Below are 24,995 nucleotides of genomic sequence, written 5' to 3' on the forward strand. Positions count from 1 at the left end.
TTGAAGGGACAGAGAATGTGTGAATGAAGGGATATGAAATGGTGTGTATTAAGAAAGAAAACTAAAGGAAAACAATTGTTTCAAGATATTAACTAAATAGAATGTTGTAGTATAAAACAAGTTAAAATAATAAGATATATATTTAATCAATAAATGTAATGATAAATATTAATAGATAAATACAAATAAGATTGCACGTGCTTAATATATTATATATTATATCTGAAGACGTCTAAAATTTGTATCTCGTTATCCCTGAAGACAGAGTGGAAAAAGTATTCCATTGAAGATTAATAAGTTTGTGTTAAGAGAAAAATAACTGGTGCAGTGCTGAAGGTTAGCAAGATTGAGTGATCAAGTTTCAAAAGTAAAAAATACTTTACAGAAATCTTACAATTGGAGTAAATGGGATTTGTTGATTGAGAATAAATAAATAAGAGGAATTCCTTGATGTTTGTTGTGGAAGATTTTATTCACCATACTAGATTATTGTGAACACAGCATGCAAATATAGAAGAAAGATTGAAGTATGATTTTATGATAGGGAAAATTATTTAATTGTATTATTTTCAGATCATCAGAGTTAGATTATTGTTGATATAGAAAAACAGAACTAGCTTGCTTTTTCTTGCAATGAAGAACTGCTTTACTAATAGAATGAGGGAAATGTTATTGTCAACCAGTGAGATTTTTATATAAAAGAACTAGTGAAAAGATGCAAAAAAAAAAAAAAAAAAAATTGGAATGTACATAAAAAGCTAATAGCTTATATGTAAAAGTTCAATTTGATTCATGCAGATCTCACATGGCTTCAGTGTCCTGTGGAAGCAAAAAGAGGGCAAAGGGCAAAGACACGAATGCAGAGACACAAACGCAGAGAAGAAGAACAGAGAGTGGATGAGGGGTTCTCAGCTCCCCTCCTGAAGTTGACTACTCAAAAAGACTCAGAAAGACTGAATTAATGCAAAGACTGGAAAAGGTGAAACTGTCACTTGAGACTTTTCCTGAAAACAAAAAAGAAATCCTGAGATGCAAAACTGTTACAGGATTGATCAAAAGCCCAAACTGAGAAGAGACAGAGAAACAACAGAGCCCATATTCCACTCTGCAATGGCCTTTGAGTGACACAGCTAAAAACAGAAGAACTGACCCTTACGGCACCACAGGTGTGACAAACCTTATGATCACTCTAGAGACTGCGTCAAATTTGGTTAATTATTGTATTAACATTATTCATTCTGATTATTCACTGGTCTCATGGCAATTCTTTATATTCTCTGCTAAACTAACCCTCTCTGCTTTTTCAGTAGGTACAAGTCCAGCTCTATAAGAAAAAGAAAATACAGAAAAGTGGGTGCTCAACTCACCAAATAGTTAAAACTGAGGCTGGATTTGAAATAGCGAGGGCTATTAAAGAACCATATAGGGCTAAAAAGCCTGATATAATTATTCTCTGGCAAAGAAAAAGATAGACACAAAATGTCAAAGAATGATTATTATTTTTGTTTGCAAAACAAAGATACTGGTCACTCCATCTTGTTTTAATAATTTTCTAGAGATAGATTGGAGAAGGAAAAATATAACTTAAAAAGTCCAAAATTATGAAATCAAAAATGATGTCAAAACTGGGATAATGAGATGGAAATGTTATTGGCCATGGATCCAAAATTAGGTAGAGATCTCCAATTTTCTTCTCAAAGCAGCTCATGAGCAGAAATAAAAAGAATATGAAAAAGTAGCCCAAACGGTCCAACTTTATATTAAGTGGCCCTAATACCTGTGAACTTACATGGTAACTACATGTGTACATAGTATGTAACTACAGCGTAAGTACACACTGGTACATAGTATCTACAGCTGTAATATTTGTGTACCTACACATATGTAACAACTCACGGAATGGTATGCGTAAGTACAAATGTGTAACACCACATTGGTAACAACACTTTTTTCACTTCAGTAAGTACACGTGTAACAGGAATTATGTAACTACATTTTGTAACAACAATATGTATTTACTCAAGTTGTTCCAATTTCACATGGAATCCAATACTGCAGTTACCAGTTTGGAATACACTGAAACTTTATGTAAACCAGGATGATTCCTATGTTTATACCATGTATTTATGACTGGCAGGACTAATGTTGAATTACAGTGTACTTACATTGTAACTCCTCAGCAACGGTAAACAATATAAAGTCTAAAAAGGTACTCCTTACTGTTTTATTTAAAACACTGTATTTACAGTGTACTTACATGGTAACTCCTCAGGAACTGTCCACTTAATGTAAAGGGTAAAACGGTAGGTCATCCCTTACTATGTAATATGCAAAACCCAAACTTCTGTGAAACACTGTATTTACAGTGTACTTACATGGTAACTCCTCAGGAACTGTCCACTTAAAAAGTGTAAAACGGTCGGTCCTTACTATGCAATATACAAAACCCAAACCTCTGTAAAACACTGTATTTACAGTGTACTTACATGGTAACTCCTCAGGAACTGTCCACTTAATGTAAAGTGTAAAACGGTCATCCCTTACTGTGTAATATGCAAAACCCAAACCTCTGTAAAACACTGTATTTACAGTGTACTTACATGGTAACTCCTCAGGAACTGTCCACTTAATATAAAGTGTAAAACGGTCGGTCCTTACTATGCAATATGCAAAACCCAAACCTCTGTAAAACACTGTATTTACAGTGTACTTACATGGTAACTCCTCAGGAACTGTCCACTTAATATAAAGTGTAAAACGGTCGCATCCCTTACTGTGTAATATGCAAAACCCAAACCTCTGTAAAACACTGTATTTACAGTGTACTTACATGGTAACTCCTCAGGAACTGTCCACTTAATGTAAAGTGTAAAACGGTCGCATCCCTTACTGTGTAATATGCAAAACCCAAACCTCTGTAAAACACTGTATTTACAGTGTACTTACATGGTAACTCCTCAGGAACTGTCCACTTAATATAAAGTGTAAAACGGTCGCATCCCTTACTGTGTAATATGCAAAACCCAAACCTCTGTGAAACACTGTATTTACAGTGTACTTACATGGTAACTCCTCAGGAACTTCCCACTTAATATAAAGTGTAATTGTTAGGGTCAATGTTGTGTACCGTCAGTGTTGTTACATGATAATTTCATAGGAACTTCCCACTTACTTGAAAGTAATTTAACAATTGCATGGGTAAAATGTCCAAGTATTAAACCTTAATTACTTCTCGGTAAATCAAGTATAGAGGACTGCAAAAAAGAAGGGGGGAAATGTAGTAAAGCTAAACAATGTTTATTAACACATTAAACTTGACAGTTTAACAGATTCTGAAGCAAAACTTCAGTGTACTTGCAGCTGGGTTAACACTAGAACAGCATTGTATAATTCTTGATATTAATTATTGTTCTGAAATGGTAACTGAGGTTAATTTGACAATTTTGGTCATGGTTTAAGGAACATCACAGTGAACTGGCGTGAATTACAAAATTTACCTTAACAATAACATCTAAACATAATTAAATAAGTGGATTGGAGGTTTTGTCTTTCTATCTCAATTTATATTTTATTGGCAGCAGTTTACGCTCTTTTTTGGATTTTTCTATGTCAGACCTTAGGTCTGCTGTCAGTGACTGCAGGCACCTCTTTGCAAAGTCGCAGAGTTTCTCCTCCTTGACTCTGAACTTTGAGATACTTCGGTAAAACTCTGGATCAACAAGCTGTATTTCAGCCACAACAGCTGTTAATGCCAGTGTATTTCGGTCAACCCCGACTTTGGTGCATGCCTTACTGATACTCCCTTCTTTCTTGAAGGCGTGAAGAACTTTATTGTACCGCTTCAGTACATCTTCTGGGGTTGTTGCTGTAGAAAGAATAACAAAATTAAAACCAGAAAAAAACAAGACTTGCATCAAATTGATCAATTTCCAGTTAAAAACACACACCACACAAACATATAAAAAAATCTTGGTGCTCTTGAACTGATAGCATTTTTTACAATTAGTGTCCTATCATACAAATCATGTTCGCATTTCTCAGACATTTTCTAAATATATTAATGTTAACAATATTGGAAATACATCAAAACTAGGGGTCAACTGATTTTTTCAGGGATGATATCAGTACCAATTGACCTTTCGCCGGCCCCTCCCCCAAAACGGCCATTGTCCAATCACACATCATAGCAACCGTTACTATGTGAGTGTAATAGTGAGTACAGGCCGTTTGTGTTTGTACATTTCTTTGTAATATAGTACGTGTGATGTTAATTTTCCAATACTTTTAAATATGGTTTAAATGTTTATTTGTGCTTTATGTTTAAAAAGGAGTGTGTGTTATGTGTATTTATTCATATCATTATTTTCGCTTGGCATACCAGCGTGATGACGTCATCGCACGCATCGCATAGTAACCCGCACGCGAGTGATGCTTCATTCGTAGTAAATGCAGAGACGAGAAGCCATCACAAATGCGTTCTTCTCTTCATTGTCTTGTTACTTACAGGTAACTGCAAAGTATAATGCAAAACACACTTCCGATTTAAGCATAAACACTGTTAATATAATATGAATGAGTTGTGCGCGTGTTTAACGCAGTTGTTTTGTTATATGAATAGTGCGTCATGAGTTTGTCATGTTGAGCACATGGTTAGCATAAGTGCTCCGCGATTAGCGCCAGAGTCCGCCACATAACTGGTTAAAGTATAAATTAGGGCTGGGAATCGATTAAAAAAAATTAACTAATTAATTGCACAATTTCTGTAATTAATTGCAATTAATTGCGCTTCCCCCAAGCTTGTAATCATCAATATTTAAACTTAGAATCACCTAATTAAACAACACAGGAAAAAAAGGGAACAGAAAATAGCCCTATATTAAAATATTAAACATCAATATATCAATATATTATTCTTTTTCAATAATCAATCAACATAATCAATTTAACAGATTATTATTATTATTATTATTATTATTTTATTAATTATTAAAACAAAATATAGTCCTACAAAGCTATTATTACCAGAGCATGTGATCAGAGCAGGTCATTTTACCATTGTTGCCCAGCATGGCTATACCAGCTCAGCAAACAGAAGTCAACAGAGAAATTTCACGTTACTTGAGTGGACTTTACTTTTCCAGTGCTTAGTACATGATTGAAGCCTTTGGGCCGTTAACGACAGAGCCGCCGACACACACACACACACACACACACACACACACACACACACACACACACACGGAACGGAGAGCTCGCCGCTGCTGGGCCATTAACGACAGAGCGAGCCGACACACACACACACACACACGCACGCGCGCGCGCGGAGCACAGAGCGCGCCGACCGACCGACACACACTCACACGCGCGCGGAGCACAGAGCGCGACGCACATACCGAGCGGAAAAGACCCGCTCATGAAAGCTGCCCGAGAATGAAACCTGACCGCCGAACATGGAGGGGCGGGACGGCATATTTCGGCCTTTTTAATAGCAGACGCAACAGGAAATCATTAAAACGAGGCAAAAAAAAAAAAGTGCTGCGTCAATTGCGTTATTTTTTTTTAACGCGTTAAACATTTCAAATTAATCGCAAAGATTAACGCGTTAATTCCCCCAGCCCTAATTTTGAAAAAAAAGAAAGAAAGACATTGGTTTAACAGAAAGCTAAATTGATTAAGATTGATTGAGAAGGGCATTGGTAGATGTCGGGACGACATTTTATCCTGTAGGGGAGAGTGTAATAGTGAGTACAGGCCGTTTGTGTTTGTACATTTCTTTGTAATATAGTGTGATGTTAATTTTCCAATACTTTTAAATATGGTTTAAATGTTTATTTGTGCTTTATGTTTAAAAAGGAGTGTGTGTTATGTGTATTTATTCATATCATTATTTGCGCTTGGCATACCAGCGTGATGACGTCATCGCACGCATCGCATAGTAACCCGCACGCGAGTGATGCTTCATTCGTAGTAAATGCAGAGACGAGAAGCCATCACAAATGCGTTCTTCTCTTCATTGTCTTGTTACTTACAGGTAACTGCAAAGTATAATGCAAAACACACTTCCGATTTAAGCATAAACACTGTTAATATAATATGAATGAGTTGCGCGCGTGTTTAAAGCAGTTGTTTTGTTATATGAATAGTGCGTCATGAGTTTGTCATGTTGAGCACATGGTTAGCATAAGTGCTCCGCGATTAGCGCCAGAGTCCGCCACATAACTGGTTAAAGTATAAATACTATTTGAATCTATAATGTATAATATTGTTTAGCGTTATAAATTATTTCAAATTTACATACGTGGTCGTTAATCGACGGTGATGTCTGTAAACTGTGTAATGCGTTACATTTGAGTGAATCTAGTTGAGTGAATTTCACATGTCTTGTCATTCAATGTAATACATCAGACAACGAACTTGTATGTGTTCTAAACTGAGAATAGGGAGTGGATTCTTAATGTGTTTTACATCATCATTCTCATGTTATTATTTAGATAAAGGGTAAATGCTAGTTAAAGTGTTTTATATATAAAAATTATCCATTAGGGTGTCACTTTGGCAATTGTAAACCCTGAATATGCAAAATGTTTACAGTTGTAATATGCATATACTTTTATTGATTCGTAGTAAATGCAGAGACGAGAAGCCATCACAAATGCGTTCTTCTCTTCATTGTCTTGTTACTTACAGGAGTACTACATATTTGGACCACCCAGTCACATTCATCTCTTACCCAGATGTACAGCAGCGAGGCTGCAGAGTGAAGTGGAGAGACAAGGCCGATTTAGTGGTGCGTGCGCTTGAGACACAGTGAGTTCAGAAGCGACGGCACCCAGGTCAGTGAGGTAACCACCACTTTCAACACTGCTAAATACTGTAGAGGAAAAAAGAAAAGAAAAGGAAGAATGGATGCGCTTGAAAGTCTTCAGGAGGAGATAGGAGAAAAATTATGCACACTGTCAAGAGAGAAATTAATAGAACTCTGCTCCTTTTTACACATCCCGTCAGTGAAAGATGTGACCCGCCTCTCACTCATAAAGTATATCAGCAGTCATTTATTGAGGAGTGAGCTGGAATAACTAGAGGATAGTGGCATGGCAGAGTTATTGTGTATTCATGAGAAGATAAGTGACCTCACAGTGGCCACTGCTGACAATCCAGAAAAATGGGTGGAGCCAGGACACGTTGAAAGAGACATGAACACGGCCCAGAGACCAGTGAGAGAAAGTAGTACTGTGAGTCCTTTCAGGCTATGCATATTAATACTGCTGTAGCACACACCACATCGGGGGCGCAGGCAACATCCGATAGGAGGCGGACAGACCATTCCCAACTGCCCCAGAGACACAGCGCGCCAGTCATTTGGCATAAAGAGTTTAAAATCTCAGGCTTGATCGGTGAACCAGGCCAAAAGGACCGATTATCATTCTCTAGTCTTGCTCGTCAAATCGAGAGTGGGTTGGGCAAGGGATATCCTGAACAGGAAATCATAGATGCAGTAATCAGATCCATTACACCTGGGCTTCAGCTGCGTAGCTATCTTGAAGGGAAAGCTGGTTTAACTCTTCCAACTCTGAGACGCATTCTCCGTTCTCATTATCAAGAAAAAAATGCAACTGAATTATACAAACAATTGACCACCGAGGGCCAGCGTATCAAAGAGACCCCCCAAAACTTCCTGATACGGGCTCTTGACCTGAGACAAAAAATTCTGTTTGCCTCGCAAGAAGATGAATCTGGGCTGAAGTACGACCCTGTTTTAGTGCAGAACATGTTTCTGCATTCAGTTTTAACGGGCTTGCAAAACGACCGTGTTCAGAGCAACTTACAGCCGTATCTTTCTGACGCTGCGATCTCAGATGAAGTGTTGCTAGAAAAATTAAATGTTGCATGCTCTCATGAGTCAGAGAGGCAGAACAAGCGGAAAACAGAACACCAAGCTATTGTTCACGCCACCCAGCTTGATGAACCCATCCCTGAACAAAAATGTCTGCTTAAACAGTCAAAGTTCGACTTGATGTCTCAGTTAAAAAGACTTAGCGATGACATTATGCAGATCAAAGAGCAAATTCAGCAGCCACAAGTTACATCACAGCAGTGCTTTGCAGTTAACCATGAAGAGTTAGCAGTGACAGCGGCACGCCGTCATCCGCAGAACATGCCACAGATCAGCCAGCTGCCGCCAGAGTGGAGCCCAGTGCCAGGTCATCAAGCCCAGAGTCCGGATTCAGTCAAACATGAGCAACAACATTATCAACTTCAATCGCAACATCCGCAATTTGGTGCTGTATCACAGCAACAGTACACAGCACCACAGCCGCTCCATGCCCTGACTCATTTTGCTCAACAACAGCAGCCCCAGCGCCATCACTTTCACATACCTCCCCAAGCCAGTCAGTCACTATACCCGGTCACACGACAGCACCCAAATTAACGGTTGTCGCAACCCCAACGCCAGTATCAACAGCCCAGACGTCAGCAAGCTAGACAATGTTTTCACTGCCAACAGAGGGGAACCATGGGGCAGTGCACCCATTGCTATTATTGCAGCAGCAGCGAACATTATGCAGCTGGTTGCAGAGTACGGGGTACGAGAAACCAGAGGGAGATTCAGTTAAACGGGGAAGGGTTGCTCCAAAGGGACAGGGAGTGACCCAAGAGACGAGCACGTCCCGACGACGCACAACACGACAGTTCAAACGCAACCTGCAATACCATGTGCCTCATGACATAGACAGCATAATAACAGCCGAATGCCGAGTTAATCAGCATTCTCCAATAACTTCCCTAGTTGGCAGGCAATGCCTGGTGGCCTGTTATTTGCAAGGAAATGAGACAGAGGCTTTATGGGACACAGGCTCCCAGGTGTGTATTATTGATGAGCAGTGGAAAGACAGCTACATACCAGAAGTCAGACTGAGAGATATTTCTGAAGCCACAGAAACACCTGAACGTCTACACCTTGTGGCAGCCAATGGTACTGACATGCCGTACGGAGGATGGGTTGAGGTGACGTTCAAGTTGGCCTCCCCTGCTGAAAGAGTGAAAGAATTAGTCATTCCTATGCTTGTTCTAAAGGGTCAGCAACTCCCTAAACCTATAATTGGATTTAATGTAATCGAGCAAGTGATGAAACAAAAAGATACAGACAATTCGGACAAAGTGACTAACAGGCAGCTGTACCAAACCATTGTAAGCGCATTTCCCAACCTGAAAAGAGACAAAGTCCATACCTTCATCAATCTGGTGACAGCTGATGATCTCGGCGAGTATACAGTGAGTACTGCCCAGGGATCTGTGAACATACCAAAGCACACAATCATGCAAATACAGTGCAAAGTTAAAATGCCACATGTGAGACAAGACAGTGTGTTGCTGTTTGAGCCATGCGTCAACCCTCAACACTCTGAGGGCCTAGAACTGTTTGACACTCTGCTGGAGGTGAAAAAAAGGTACCCGCCCTTCAGTCATTCTGAGCGTGCAGAACGAGACTGACCACGATATTATCCTAGGAGGTAGAGTGGAGCTGGGCATAGTGCAACCAGTTAAATCAGTCTTACCTGCGACTATGATCTCTCCAAGGGGAACAGGATCTGTGACTCAGGTTACGGTCGAGGAAACGCCAAGGGGAACAGAGGAAGACAGCCTGTGGGACCCACCGGTCGACTTGAGCCATCTAACTGCACGGCAACAACAACAAGTGAAGCCGATGTTAAGGGAGGAGTGCCAAGCTTTCTCAAAATCTGACGACGACATTGGTTGTGCAAAGGGACTTCAAATGAGTCTTTCCTTGAACGACAATACACCTGTAGCTCGGACATACAATTCAGTTCCAAAGCCCTTGTACCCGGAGATGAAAGACTACCTACAGGACTTAATAGCTCAAGGGTGGGTAGAAAAGTCCAACTCCTCTTATTCTTCGCCAATTGTGTGTGTCCGGAAAATGAATGGCAGCCTCAGACTGTGTATCGATTACAGGGACCTGAATCGGAAGACAGTACCTGACCGACAGCCGATTCCTCGAGTGCAGGACGTCTTAGATGGCCTGGGGGGCAATTCGTGGTTCTCTCTGCTCGACCAAGGGAAGGCGTATCACCAAGGCTTCATGACCCCAGAGAGCAGGCCACTAACAGCATTCACAACCCCCTGGGGTTTATATGAATGGATTTGCATCCCCTTTGGCCTTATGAATGCTCCAGCAGCATTCCAGCGGTTCATGGAGAAATGTTTGGAGGGAATGAGAGACGAGATCTGCGTGCCATATCTGGACGACATCTTGGTCTTCACGAAGTCATTTGATGACCAAGTGGAGGCAGTGAGGAGAGTACTGAGGCAACTATGTACCCATGGGATTAAACTAAAGCCACAGAAATGTGACATGTTCAAGAACGAAGTGAGATACCTGGGCAGAATTGTGTCTGCAGAGGGTAGCCGCCTGGACCCAGCCGATACGGCTGCTGTAACAGCTTTGAAGGAGAAGCGACCAGACACTGTAGGCGAGCTACGTAAGATCTTGGGCCTGCTCAGCTACTATCGTCGGTACATAAAGGATTTTTCAAGAATTGCCAGTCCGCTGTATAACCTTTTGAAGGGCAAAGCCAATGATGGGGAAAGTCCAGCAAGGGCCAAGAAAAGGACAGAAAGGAACAAGAAGAGTTCTGGGGTGCCATCAAACCAGCGGATTGAATGGACAGCGGATCACCAAGAAGTCTTGGAGAAATTGATTGAGTGCTTGGTCCGACCACCCGTGTTAGGGTTTCCAGATTTCTCTGAACCATTCATCCTGCATACAGATGCATCAAATCAAGGCCTGGGGGCTGTTCTATATCAACGGCAAGGTGGAAAGTTGAGGGTGATTGCTTATGGGTCCAGAACATTGACAGCGGCTGAGAAGAACTACCACCTCCACAGCGGGAAGTTGGAATTCCTCGCCCTAAAGTGGGCTGTGACTGAAAAATTCAGGGACTATTTGTATTACGCCCCAACTTTCACTGTGTACAGCGATAATAATCCGTTGACCTATGTACTCTCGTCTGCAAAACTCAATGCAACCGGGTGTCGATGGGTCGGTGAGTTAGCGGACTTCCATTTCACAATCCGGTACCGGCCAGGAAGAGAGAATGTGGATGCAGACACGTTGTCTAGGATGCCGTTGGACGTAGAGACTGTGATGAAAGAGTACACTGAGGAGCTTCCATCAGATTGCATCGGAGCAATGATACAAGCAGTTGAAATCCAGGATGAGCTGGGTCCCAACATGGGTGTCAGATGCGAGGATGTAATGGCATGGAGAGACACAGATGAAGCATCACCAACGTCATTGTCAAAAGAGGAGATTCGACAGGCACAGAGTGACGATAAGGACATCAACGTTATCGTCGAGCACTTACAGTCTGGGTCCCGGCCAGGCTCAAAGCAGTGGCGGGCAGTCAACCCAAAGTTCAGAGGTTTAATCCGAGAATGGGACAAGTTACAGTTAGATGAACATGGCATACTGTACCGTAAAACGTCACAGCGGACTCAGCTCGTGTTACCGGCCAAGTTCAAGCACATTGTCCTGAGGGAACTACATGATGAGATGGGCCACCAAGGGCTGGATAGGACAACAAGCCTTATTAGAGACCGTTTTTTCTGGCCACAGATGCAGAAGGATATTGAGCATTATGTCCTAAGGGCTTAGTGTCCGTGCATTAAGCAGAAAAAACCATGCCGGGAGATACGAGCACCGTTAAAGAGCATCAAGACAACTTACCCGTTTGAGCTGGTCTCGATTGATTTTCTCCATCTGGAGAAGTGCAAAGGAGGATATGAGTACATTCTCGTCGTCATCGATCACTTTACACGATTTGTTCAAGCCTATGCTACCACATCAAAATCAGGCAAAACGGTGACTGACCGACTGTTCAATGACTTTGCCCTTAAGTTCGGATTCCCTTCGAGGATCCACCACGACCAAGGTGGAGAATTTGAGAACCAGTTGTTTGACCAACTAAGGAAGTACAGTGGTATTACAGCATCAAGAACAACCCCTTACCATCCGCAAGAAAATGGCCAGGTGGAAAGGTTCAATCGAACAATACTACAGATGCTCAAGACTCTGACAGAGAAAGAGAAATCCAATTGGAAGGAGGCACTTAACAAACTAGTCTTCGCATACAACTGCACTAAATGTGAGGTTACCGGCTTCTCGCCATTTTACCTGTTGTTTGGTCGCTCCCCAAGACTCCCCGTTGATGCGTTGTTCGGACTTGACCAGGACCGCGGCACCACTAATCAGCGAGAGTATGTAGAACGCTGGACAAAGGGGATGCAAGAGGCTTACGAGATTGCACGGGACCATGCAAAAAAGTCTGCTGAAAGGAACAAGCGAAACTACGACCACAAAGTAAGATGTGCTGACCTGTACCCTGGAAGCCGAGTCCTTGTGAAAAATCTCACTCCACGAGGGGGTCCTGGAAAGCTAAGGAACTACTGGGAGGACGAAGTTCATGTTGTAATCCGTCAAGCCATGGAGGATGTCCCTATTTACGAGGTGAAACCTGAGCAGGGGAAAGGAAGGTCAAGAGTTTTACACAGAAATCTACTTCTACCATGCGATTACTTACCGTCAGCCATTGCAGAGAAAAAGGACTCCACACCTAACCAACAGAGCAAAAAAAGGGGCCAGCTTGGAAGGAACAGAGAGTATGTGCCAGAGGCCAACAGTGAAAGTGATGAAGATGAGTACAGCTTCAGAGTGGAATGCCAACAAAGAGACAAAAGGACAGATGGACAACATGAGACAAATAGAGATGTGTTATCAAGGGAGTCAGACTTACCTGAATCATCAGTAGGTACCCATGAACTAGCTCATGAACAACATCCACAGTCAACCCAAGCTGAATTGGAAACTGAGCCTGGAGAAGAGAGACAAGTCAACGACACAAGAGACAGGCAGGAAGCTCAGGAGATCGGATCAACTGCTGAGTCTGAGGAAATAGAGTTAGTTGAGAGAGGAGCACCTGCAACACAAGAACAGAAAAACATGCACTCAGGGGAACGAAACAAGTTAACAGCGAGAATGCGACGACCTCCAAAAAAGTTCACTTACGACACCTTTGGGACACCAGTATGTCGCAATGTGCAGAGCATGAGTGGTGACTATTATCAGGATTTCAGAGTCCCTAACACCTTTTATTATCACCAAGCCCCACCTTTTTGCTACTAACTGTGAACTACCATATCTTTAAGTTAATCTACTGTTTTGGTTATACTACCAAGTGCCTTTGGGGTGCAAATACTATGGACTGTTGATATGGACTGTTGAAATGTGGTAATACATACTGGAACATTTGATAAGTTATGAACTGCCCTTTCTAATATGCACACTGAAGAGCCTGGCAAACATACATGAACAATGGACAATCAATAGCGAACTCAAGTGAACAGCAAAGCAGATACTGCTGTGCGATTTAGGGACCATGGACTGTTTTAGGGCTCTGAACACAGCCACGTTAAGCTGTTCTAAGCTTCAAATGGACTGTTCTCGTTTGGCATAAGTGAGATGTTTTTTTTTTGTTGTCCTTTCCTGACAACAATTCCGCCAAATGGACTATTGTTGCTGAACTTTGAGACTCTTGTCAATATATGACATTTGCCAATTGACTTATATGAAAAAAAAAAAAAAATGAAAAAAAGAGGACTTTCAGTCTTGGTGCCATTGTAATTGTTATGATTCCATTGAAGAATGTGAAAAAAAATGATGTGAATTATCACCGTGGCATGAGTGTGAAAAAAAAGAAAGAAAGACATTGGTTTAACAGAAAGCAAAATTGATTAAGATTGATTGAGAAGGGCATTGGTAGATGTCGGGACGACATTTTATCCTGTAGGGGAGAGTGTAATAGTGAGTACAGGCCGTTTGTGTTTGTACATTTCTTTGTAATATAGTGTGATGTTAATTTTCCAATACTTTTAAATATGGTTTAAATGTTTATTTGTGCTTTATGTTTAAAAAGGAGTGTGTGTTATGTGTATTTATTCATATCATTATTTGCGCTTGGCATACCAGCGTGATGACGTCATCGCACGCATCGCATAGTAACCCGCACGCGAGTGATGCTTCATTCGTAGTAAATGCAGAGACGAGAAGCCATCACAAATGCGTTCTTCTCTTCATTGTCTTGTTACTTACAGGTAACTGCAAAGTATAATGCAAAACACACTTCCGATTTAAGCATAAACACTGTTAATATAATATGAATGAGTTGCGCGCGTGTTTAAAGCAGTTGTTTTGTTATATGAATAGTGCGTCATGAGTTTGTCATGTTGAGCACATGGTTAGCATAAGTGCTCCGCGATTAGCGCCAGAGTCCGCCACATAACTGGTTAAAGTATAAATACTATTTGAATCTATAATGTATAATATTGTTTAGCGTTATAAATTATTTCTAATTTACATACGTGGTCGTTAATCGACGGTGATGTCTGTAAACTGTGTAATGCGTTACATTTGAGTGAATGTAGTTGAGTGAATTTCACATGTCTTGTCATTCAATGTAATACATCAGACAACGAACTTGTATGTGTTCTAAACTGAGAATAGGGAGTGGATTCTTAATGTGTTTTACATCATCATTCTCATGTTATTATTTAGATAAAGGGTAAATGCTAGTTAAAGTGTTTTATATATAAAAATTATCCATTAGGGTGTCACTTTGGCAATTGTAAACCCTGAATATGCAAAATGTTTACAGTTGTAATATGCATATACTTTTATTGATTCGTAGTAAATGCAGAGACGAGAAGCCATCACAAATGCGTTCTTCTCTTCATTGTCTTGTTACTTACAGGAGTACTACATGTGAGCATGTCCGACAAACATTCTCCAAGCAAGATGGTGAAGCGGTGCGCCCACAGCGTTTGTAAATATGTGGAATAAGGGCTGCCTCCGACAAAAAAACCCTTTATATGAATTGAATTACTTAAATAGGCTATATTGCAGGGATAGGCAACTCCGGTCCTGGAGGGCCACTGTCCTGCAGAGTTTAGCTCCAACCCTAATTAAACACACCTGAATAAGGCAATCAATGCTTTCAGGATTACTAGATAGACACAGACAGGTGAGTTTTTATCAGGGCTGAAGCTAAACTCAGCAGGACAGTGGCCCTCCAGGACCGGAGTTGCCTATCCCTGGCCTACAGGATAATGAGTGTTTACGTAATATAGCCGCACTCAAGCGCACGACCGCACGCATAAAGCTTGCCACAAAGAACCGGTCAAAGTAATTTGGGGTCAGTAAGATTTTTTAAGAAAGTAATAGGCAAGGATGCATTCAATTGATCAAAAGTGACAGTATAGACATTTATAACGTTAGAAAAGCTTTCTATTTCAGAAAACTCTGAAACTTTCTATTCATCAAAGAATCCAAAAAAAAAAAAAAAGAAATCTACATTGATAACAATCAGAAATATTTATTGAGCAGTGAATCAGTGTATTATTCCCTCAGGTAGGCTACACGTTTTCTTGTGTGGGTGGATGTTGGAATTAATAATCACGTTGTTTCCATTCGCCTAAACTGATTTGCCGAAATCAAAATGCTGACATTGAATGTCCCGCTCGGAGCGGTAAATCAAACAATGATTTGTCCCTAAATAATGATATATTATATCATAATATATTACATATTATTATTATTGATAGGATTATAACAGGTGTTGTGATCAGCACTGCTGCTGTATCAGTCAGTGGTTAGATCAGCTTTGCAGTCAAAAAAACAGGACAAGGGAGATATAAATTATGCATTATTATGACAAATAAATTATGCCCAAAATATGGGACATTTGGCAACCCTAACGTTAGTTTTTTCCCTTCCCCAAGAACAAAACGCATAACGTTAGCAGGGCTGAACTGGAACAAAAAAATGTTGATCAAATTTGCTAATAAAAATGAGCAAAATATAGCTAACAGCTCAGATAACTGCGATTGTCTGCAACAAATCGGAGAAAATCAAGACAGAAGAAGAGGTCTACGATGCCTATGGATGCGGGTTGATCACAAACTTCCAAGATGCCGTCTGCAACTGCAAGTGTGTTTATGTCGATTGCGTGGGTATTAGAGATTTTTCTGTGATTGTCATGGGGTTTCTCAGATTTCGCTTGAGACCGGTAAGCATTAGCCTCGATAGTAGTCGTGTCTCCTTCATTGCGTATTTTTATATTTTGAATATATCCCTCCACTGCATACTGTAACCCCTTTTGCCTCGGTCTGGAGGATATCGCGGAGGTATTGCTCCAAAAAAGGTCACTGACACGCACGGGTATACCTCTTCCCGTCATGGCAATCTGTCGTGCTGGTCGTGTTTGACCATTTGTTTGTCGGACGTAGCAACAGTAACTAAGGGGGGCGGGGCTCGGCGAAAGGCTAATTGTAGTCAGGGAGACTGATAACCATGTGCAATGTGTTATATGGAGTAAATACACATCAACAGAAAGATGAGATCCAAAAACAGAACATGCGCTTACCACGTGAGCTGTGCTTCGTATTTGACCTGGTAGCACTCTTGGTCTTCTTTTTATGACCTTTTTTCCTCTTCCGAGGAATGTTGCTATCAGATGACTCTGAAGAGGAGCAAGAACTCAGGGACTCCTCATCAGTGCCACTGGTGCTGCATTCAGTGCTTGAGTCCAAGATTTTCTTAACTTTCTTTTTAGCCCCTCTGTCTAAGAACACAATAACACATTTAGGCCTAGTTAGACAAAAAGTCAAACATGCTTAGAGAAGTAATCAGCATTTCATGATTGATGTGGAAGTTAAAAAAAAATCACTATCAGTAATTACTAAATTCTTTAATAAAACAGTCAATAGAGCAAAACAGATATATGTTTCTTACTTGAGAGTTTTAGGACAGTTTGACGGGAGAAAATCTCATTCCTCTTCAAGTGACTTTATTGCCTGTGCCATGACCATCAGCTTGTCTTTTTCCTCCAAGGAGGAAGACTCCTCATGTCCTCCTTTAAAAACAATGTAATATCAACAACATTTTTTTTTTATGAACAAGTAATAGAAAACCAGTGGTATCAAAGTTTTAATATATGAATGCCAGTATCACTGATATTAGTAATATAAACTGATGTTTTGATAAACTTTTTGTCCAAATTTTAAACATTTGTCAGGCTTCAAAAACTATATATTTTTTATTTAAGTGAACTTAAAATAATTCTCACTTAAAAACATAATAAATGTCAGTATTTACCTGTACCTTTCCTGTCTATCATATACAAGAATTGAATAAGGTTATAAAAACACTGCACTGCAAAAATTCAAAATAGATGAATCCTTATTACGCTACAAGCGTTCTTTAGTCAAGAGCAATGAGTCATTTTCTCTGTTCCCTTTGTTCTTCGGTTAACTTTACTGAAAGAGAGAAATAGAGGCTGCTGTCACTAAGACCTGCATCTGCTGACAGGATCTCATGCATCTCATTCTCTCACTTCTGCACTCTTTACTCTTTAGACTTTATTTAACTCATTTAAGACTGTTCCTCGACAAAACAAACATTGTGGCTTATAAATGTGTGTGTTATTGTTCATTCAAGCGCGATACTGGCGCGCAATTCTTTCTGAGTGTTGTGTGTGTTTGTGTGTGTGTCAGGATGTTCTTTTTTGTCTTGTCGCGCATGAATGGTTAAAACCATTTGCGTGAATAAGAGCGTGATCGTATAACACTAAAGGATGACAGAAATAACGGATGCTGCGTTAATTGCGTTAAAGCTGGACAAAAATTAAATTGCATGCGTTTGTGTTAACGTTGACAGAACTACTTGTCATACATTGGTGACCGAAAAAGTGGACAAGACCTCAGCTAGAGCAGCTGATCTCAAATTCAAATTCAAATTCAAATTCAAAATGCATACAACCTGGGCTGCGTTTCCCAAAAGCATCGTAAGCCTAAGTTGATTGTAGAACAATTGCTACCAATGGTCTCTATGATCAACTTAGGCTTACAATGCTTTTGGGAAACACAACCCTGTTTAGTTCCCCATTAAGTAAATACAAACTCACCTGCTTCTGGAGATGCCACTTCAACAATAGAAAAGTCATTGTCGCCGTCTTCTTTACCTTGGTGTTCATCTATTTGCTGGGCCGGATTATCTTGTAAAAACAAAAGGATAATGTTATCGTCTGACAAATGTAGCCAAACTGATGCAATGTTGCATCAGGGACATTCGCCAACACTTAACGTGAAAAGGCTTAGCCTAACATGGCTCAGTGTTCCAAAACTACAGTCAATGATAATCAAATTTATATCTATATATATGTGTGTGTGTGTGTAATGTAAGGTTTGCACCATAGCTGCCCTAAACTAACAGTGTTACCAAAATATTTGTTTTTAAATTTCTGCAATAGTTAATCCACACCAGGACACAGTAGTGTTTCTAAAGCTTAAATATAATAATTTTACACAAACATTTTTGTTATTTAGTGGATTCAAAGACCACACAAAATGTTTTATGAAAAGCAAGTCTTTGGGAACAACTAGAAACTATTTGGAAGTCAATAACAACAGAGGCTGTGGAAAAGTACATAAAAATGCCAGGAAGAATGCAAACTGTTATCAAGACCGGAGTAGGCCATACAAAACATTAAGTTTTTTGGTTATTTTGTGTGATTAAAAAAATATTTGCTTCACTTAGTTATTTGTGTAATAAATTACAATAATATTTTTAGTTTTAAACCATTTTTTGACAGACTCCGAAAATACATTCTCTTTATTTTGACAGGTGCCGCTGGTGTAATAAATTTGACAAGCACTGTATAGAGGGCAGTTTTACCTTATTAAAACCTGTGTATCTGCGTTTTTCAAATTCTTAAATTTAACCAATTACTTTATTCAATCACAATTCTACAAACTGTTACTGCCACCATCAACTAAAGCTATTTTTACACTGCAAAGGTGGAACATAAGCTGCATCTGACATGGCATTTATGTTTATTTACACATACTGTTTAACCCTCTGAGGTCTGAGCTGTTTTCTGGGCCTGGAGGTGTTCTGACATGCTCTGACATTTGTGTTTTTTTCTGTTACTAGTGACATTTTCATGGCTAAAGTCTAATTACACTGTATTCAGCACAAACTCTGCTACAATAATATATCAGCAGCATGTATGTAAAAGTTTGTAGTTTTGAGAAAATGACATTTATGCGTGGTTTGTGAAAATACAAAAAAAAATTGTCACTGAAATAAGGCCATGAAACCCATACTGATTATTTCTTCACAAGACTTTTGAAAATTGTATGACGTAGCCTAGAATATTTGCTCCAAAACTATGTGAAAATCACCCTGACTGCTCATTCAGATAAGACAATATATTGATTTAAAATTTCTAAGACGTGGTTTGTGTGACAAAGCCATATTCGAAGAGGCGTGATCATCTCATGAATATGTAAGCTTTTAACACCTGAGAAAGACAAAGACACTCCCCTAACTGCCCTATTAGGAGCGATCAGGCCCTGTCATTCAGAGCAACCTTGCACAAAGAATGAGGAGATTTAAAAAAGAATGGCTTTTAGATTGTTTGGATTTATTTACAACACAACATAATCCAAAAATACACAACAAATGACAAAAGAGCACATTGAAAACAATGATCCAAAGACAGAGACCTTTGTGCCATTCCTAAAAACATTGTACATACCATTTCCAAGGTGTTTGATTTTCACTTTACCATGTTCATGTACAGAGACTCATGTGAATGTTGAAGTCAGCAGGACTCAGTTGCATCTGGTCCCTGAAAGAAAAGAAAAAAAGTGAACATACTGGTATCAAGAGAAACTAGGCCTGCACGATTTTGGGAATACATTTTAGATTTTTCTGGTTAAAATTGCTTTTTAAAATTCACAGAATACACACACACACACACACACACACACACACACACACACACAAATGTTTCCAACAATATATAATATAAAGAACACCATATTTGTTGTGCCTTGTAGGCATAAGCTATGTGCAGTACTGCATAAAATAATTTTATTTTACAAAGCAGCCTATAAATCTTCCAAAAGATTTCAGTAACAATGCTAGAGAAAAATATATTGATTATCTTATGTTACTTCAAATGTTTCCATTCGTTATGATGATATGAAATGAGATAATAGTAAAAACATAAAGCCTAATGTTTGGTGCATTTTTCCTTTCAAACGCAATGCTCATGTACATTTACATTGCATACGATAAATAGCCAGTAACCAAATCATTCAGTCATTATATTATATAAGTCAATATAGAGGTAAAGCTGCAATATTAAGACAAAATCATTATGGTTGATTATTGCTCTTGAAATTTTAATGATGATTATTAATTTATTGGTGGAGGAAAAAGCATATTCTGACTACAGAAAAAACAAAGCTAAGAACCGGTAATGAAATTGTTTAGGACTATTGCTTTTTTTGGATTAGAAATAAAGACAACATTGAAATATAGTACTAGTAGCACTAGCATGAAAAACAAAATGGTTATTGAAACTGGGAATATATTAGAAAGCAATCAAAAAACACTGAAGCAGTCCATGACTTCAGTCTAATGCGAGTTACGCAAAATGAATCTCTTACTTGCATCTTTTCTGTATTTTTCTGTTGTTTATGATAGGCTAATAAGAGAGAATTCAGAATTGCAACGCATGCAACCCTCATGACGCGATGACGAATTAAAATGTCTCTGATTGGATATTGCGTTCATCAGAAACATGTTTGATTGGTTATAATGTTCAACACCGCAAACTAAGTGTAAAATAAATCATTATCATAGTGGTACTACTAGCTAACATTAGGTCATAAGAAGAGCCGACATGTTAAGTTACCTTTGTCCAAGAGGTCCATGGCATCAGGTGCGCTGCGTTGGAGGCAGTTCCTCTTCAGAGAAACCCCTTTCTTTCGTGGCATACTGTGGTGTGGATGTACTTATTATCGTGTGGATGTAACGTTAGGTAAGTAAGAGGATTTCAATTGGCAATACAAATGGGGAGGCTAACTATGAGGTGCCCCTAGGGACATTATTCAGAATTACCATGCATATACATGTACTTTTCCTCTCACATACACATATGAAACCAAATTCATTCACATAATATAATGAAATGCTCACACACATACAAGTGAAATGCTTTTACAAACACAACTGAAACGCTCTCATGCATACAACTGAAAATATTACGCTCACACACACAACTGAAATGCTCACACACACACAACTGAAACGCTCACACACACACAACTGAAACGCTCTCATACATACAACTGAAAATATTACGCTCACACACACAACTGAAATGCTCACACACACACAACTGAAACGCTCACACACACACAACTGAAACGCTCTCATACATACAACTGAAAATATTATGCTCACACACACAACTGAAACACTCTCACACACACAACTGAAATGCTCACACACACACACAACTGAAACGCTCTCATACATACAACTGAAAATATTATGCTCACACACACAACTGAAACACTCTCATACACACAACTGAAATGCTCACACACATACAAGTGAAATGCTTTCACAAACACAACTGAAATGCTCTCACACACACAACTGAAATGCTCTCACACACACAACTGAAATGCTCTCACACGCACAACTGAAACGCTCACACACACACAACTGAAACGCTCACACACACACAACTGAAATGCTCACACACAAACAAGTGAAATGATTTTACAAACACAACTGAAATGCTCTCACTCACACAACTGAAAAGCATTTCAGTTGTGTGTGTGTGTGAGAGCGTTTCACTTGTAGGTGTGTGAGCATTTCAGTGGTGTGTGTGAGAGCATTTCAGTGGTGTGTGTGAGAGCATTTCAGTTGTGTGTGTGAGAGCATTTCAGTTGTGTGTGTGAGCGTAATATTTTCAGTTGTATGTATGAGAGCGTTTCACTTGTAGGTGTGTGAGCATTTCAGTGGTGTGTGTGAGAGCATTTCAGTTGAAACGGAAGGTGGTTAAAGTCTCCAGTCCAGTTGGTGGCAGTAGTGCACCTCAAGACGAAGAACTAGAAGCTGACTGTTGAAAGAAAGCATAGTAAACTAGCGCAAGTTGGCCAAAAACTTCCCGCGGGTCAATAACTCGTGAGCTAAATGTTGTTAATACACAAATAACACCTCGTTTTAATCGTAGTAATGTGACGTGAAGAGTAAAGGCGGCAGAGAGGCAGATCCGAAGGGACCGTCTGCAAAGTGCAAAACCCGAAAAGCGTTACTACGAAAACAGTCAATAATTTCTCTGTTACACACTATAGTGTCATCAAATTCAGTTCACACATCACTGATGCCCTGATGATTATACTACAACATTTATTTTGAATGAATATATTTTTGAATATTTTTTATGATTACTATTTATGAAAAATATTCAATAACTTCACTGTTATTCACTGTATTGTTGCCAAATTCAGTTCGCACATCACTGCTGTCCTGATGGTTATACTACACTTATTTTTGAAAAAAAAATTTTTAATTGTATACAGTGAAGTTTTGAATTAGAGTGAAGTTACAAACATTTACAATTGTATATACAATTTAAAATAAATATATTTTCCCCAAAATAAGTGTTGTAGTATAACCATCAGGGCATCAGTGATGTATAACCTGAATTTGGCAACAATACAGTGAATTACAGTGGTTACTGAATATTTTTCATAATAAAAATCATCAAATAGAAACTTTTTTTTTTTTCAAAATAAGTTGTAGTATAACCATCAGGACAGCAGTGATGTGCGAACTGAATTTGGCAACAATACAGTGAATTACAGTGCAGTTATTGAATATTTTTCATAATAAAAATTATCAAAAAGAAACTTTTTTTTTTTTTTTAAATAAATTGTAGTATAACCATCAGGACAGCAGTGATGTGCGAACTGAATTTGGCAACAATACAGTGAATTACAGTGCAGTTATTGAATATTTTTCATAATAAAAATTATCAAAAAGAAACTTTTTTTTTTTTCAAAATAAATTGTAGTATAACCATCAGGACAGCAGTGATGTGCGAACTGAATTTGGCAACAATACAGTGAATTACAGTGCAGTTATTGAATATTTTTCATAAATAAAAATCATAAAATTATATTTATTCAAAATAAGTTTTGTAGTATAACCGGTCCCTTCGGATCTGCCTCTCTGCCGCCTGCGCATAGTGTTCAATGTGTTTTGTCCACTGCGAGGGAAAGCTCGTTTTGAGGAAAATTAGGTTGCAGCTGCTTGTCTACATTACTACGATTAAAACGAGGTGTTATTTGTGTATTAACAACGTTTAGCTCACGAGTTATTGACCCGGGAAGTTCGAATCTGTGAATTTATGGCCAACTTGCGCTAGTTTACTATGCTTTCTTTCAACAGTCAGCTTCTAGTTCTTCGTCTTGAGGTGCACTACTGCCACCAACTGGACTGGAGACTTTAACCACCTTCCGTTTCAACTGAAATGCTCTCACACACACCACTGAAATGCTCTCACACACACCACTGAAATGCTCTCACACACACCACTGAAATGCTCACACACCTACAAGTGAAACGCTCTCACACACACAACTGAAATGCTTGCATACAACATCATTCTGAAATGCTTTTCAGTTGTGTAAGTGAGAGCGTTTCAGTTGTGTTTGTAAAAGCATTTCACTTGTATGTGTGTGAGCATTTCAGTTGTGTGTGTGTGTGAGCGTTTCAGTTGTGTGTGTGAGAGCATTTCACTTGTATGTGTGTGAGCATTTCAGTTGTGTGTGTGTGTGAGCGTTTCAGTTGTGTGTGTGAGAGCATTTCACTTGTGTGTGTGAGAGCATTTCAGTTGTGTGTGTGAGCGTAATATTTTCAGCTGTATGTATGAGAGCGTTTCACTTGTGTTTGTAAAAGCATTTCACTTGTATGTGTGTGAGCATTTCAGTTGTGTGTGTGTGAGTGTTTCAGTTGTGTGTGTGTGAGCGTAATATTTTCAGTTGTATGTATGAGAGCATTTCAGTTGTGTGTGTGTGAGCGTTTCAGTTGTGTGTGTGAGCGTAATATTTTCAGTTGTATGCATGAGAGCGTTTCAGTTGTGTTTGTAAAAGCATTTCACTTGTATGTGTGTGAGCATTTCATTATATTATGTGAATGAATTTGGTTTCATATGTGTATGTGAGAGGAAAAGTACATGTATATGCATGGTAATTCTGAATAATGTCCCTAGGGGCACCTCATAGCTAACTGTTTGCTGTCGGAAATACTCCTGAGTCCTGATAGGGATCAAGTTGGCGGTTCAGAATGCAACAGGCCAATCAAAACTAACTTACGTCATGGGACAACTGTCACGTTTCCAGCACGGCGCCAAAAAATTCAAATCGGACAGAAAATAAATCTATCTAGATGGCTATGTGTTCAAGGCAATTAAATAAGTTAATACGTCTATGCAGTAGTGGAAAACAGAAAACGAATAATCAAATGGCTACAGAAGAAAGGCTTGCTGTGCAAGGCACCAAGTTGTCGCCGCTGTGAAAAAAAAAAAAGCGAATTACAACACACAGTGGACGTGATGGTTAGCCTATATATGGTAAGTGCCTGTAGGCACCCAGTTTAATTCGTTATTTGGATAGCCTAGTTAACGTTAACATGATTTTAGGCAACTTCTTAGATTTAATAATATTTTGCACTGTTTTCTTAGGACATGTCGAAGAAACACGCATCGCAGAATTACACTCTCCATTTGCAATGGATCAGGGTTCCCCTGGTTAAGTGGATGGAGTACATAAACAGGTAACGTATAGTAGCCAGGCACTGGTAAAACTTTATTTTACGGTGTCATTGTTACAGTGCAATTATTTAAGTACTGAGTAATATTAATTAAGTGCATGCACTTACTATAGAGTTAGGGTAGGATTAGGGTTTGGTTGAGGGTTAGTTGCATGTAATTAAGCATAACTAACTGTTAATACTATTGTAAGTACAAGTAACATATGTAACAAGGACACTG

General features: G+C 39.3%; 1 pseudogene across 1 annotated transcript; it reads right to left on the reverse strand.

The window, feature by feature from the left end:
* Positions 1-3,203: 3,203 nt before the first annotated feature.
* On the reverse strand, positions 3,204-20,922 carry LOC309505897 (annotated as a pseudogene). The gene is made up of 5 exons (XR_014211629.1): positions 20,841-20,922; positions 18,039-18,128; positions 16,868-16,988; positions 16,500-16,697; positions 3,204-3,865 (listed from the first exon to the last, which is right to left on the reverse strand). The product of XR_014211629.1 is annotated as an uncharacterized misc_RNA (transcript).
* Between the last annotated feature and the right edge of the window lie 4,073 nt (positions 20,923-24,995).

The sequence above is a fragment of the Leuciscus leuciscus genome, assembly GCF_965113295.1.
Source record: "Leuciscus leuciscus genome assembly, chromosome: 9".
Lineage (NCBI taxonomy): Eukaryota > Metazoa > Chordata > Actinopteri > Cypriniformes > Leuciscidae > Leuciscus > Leuciscus leuciscus.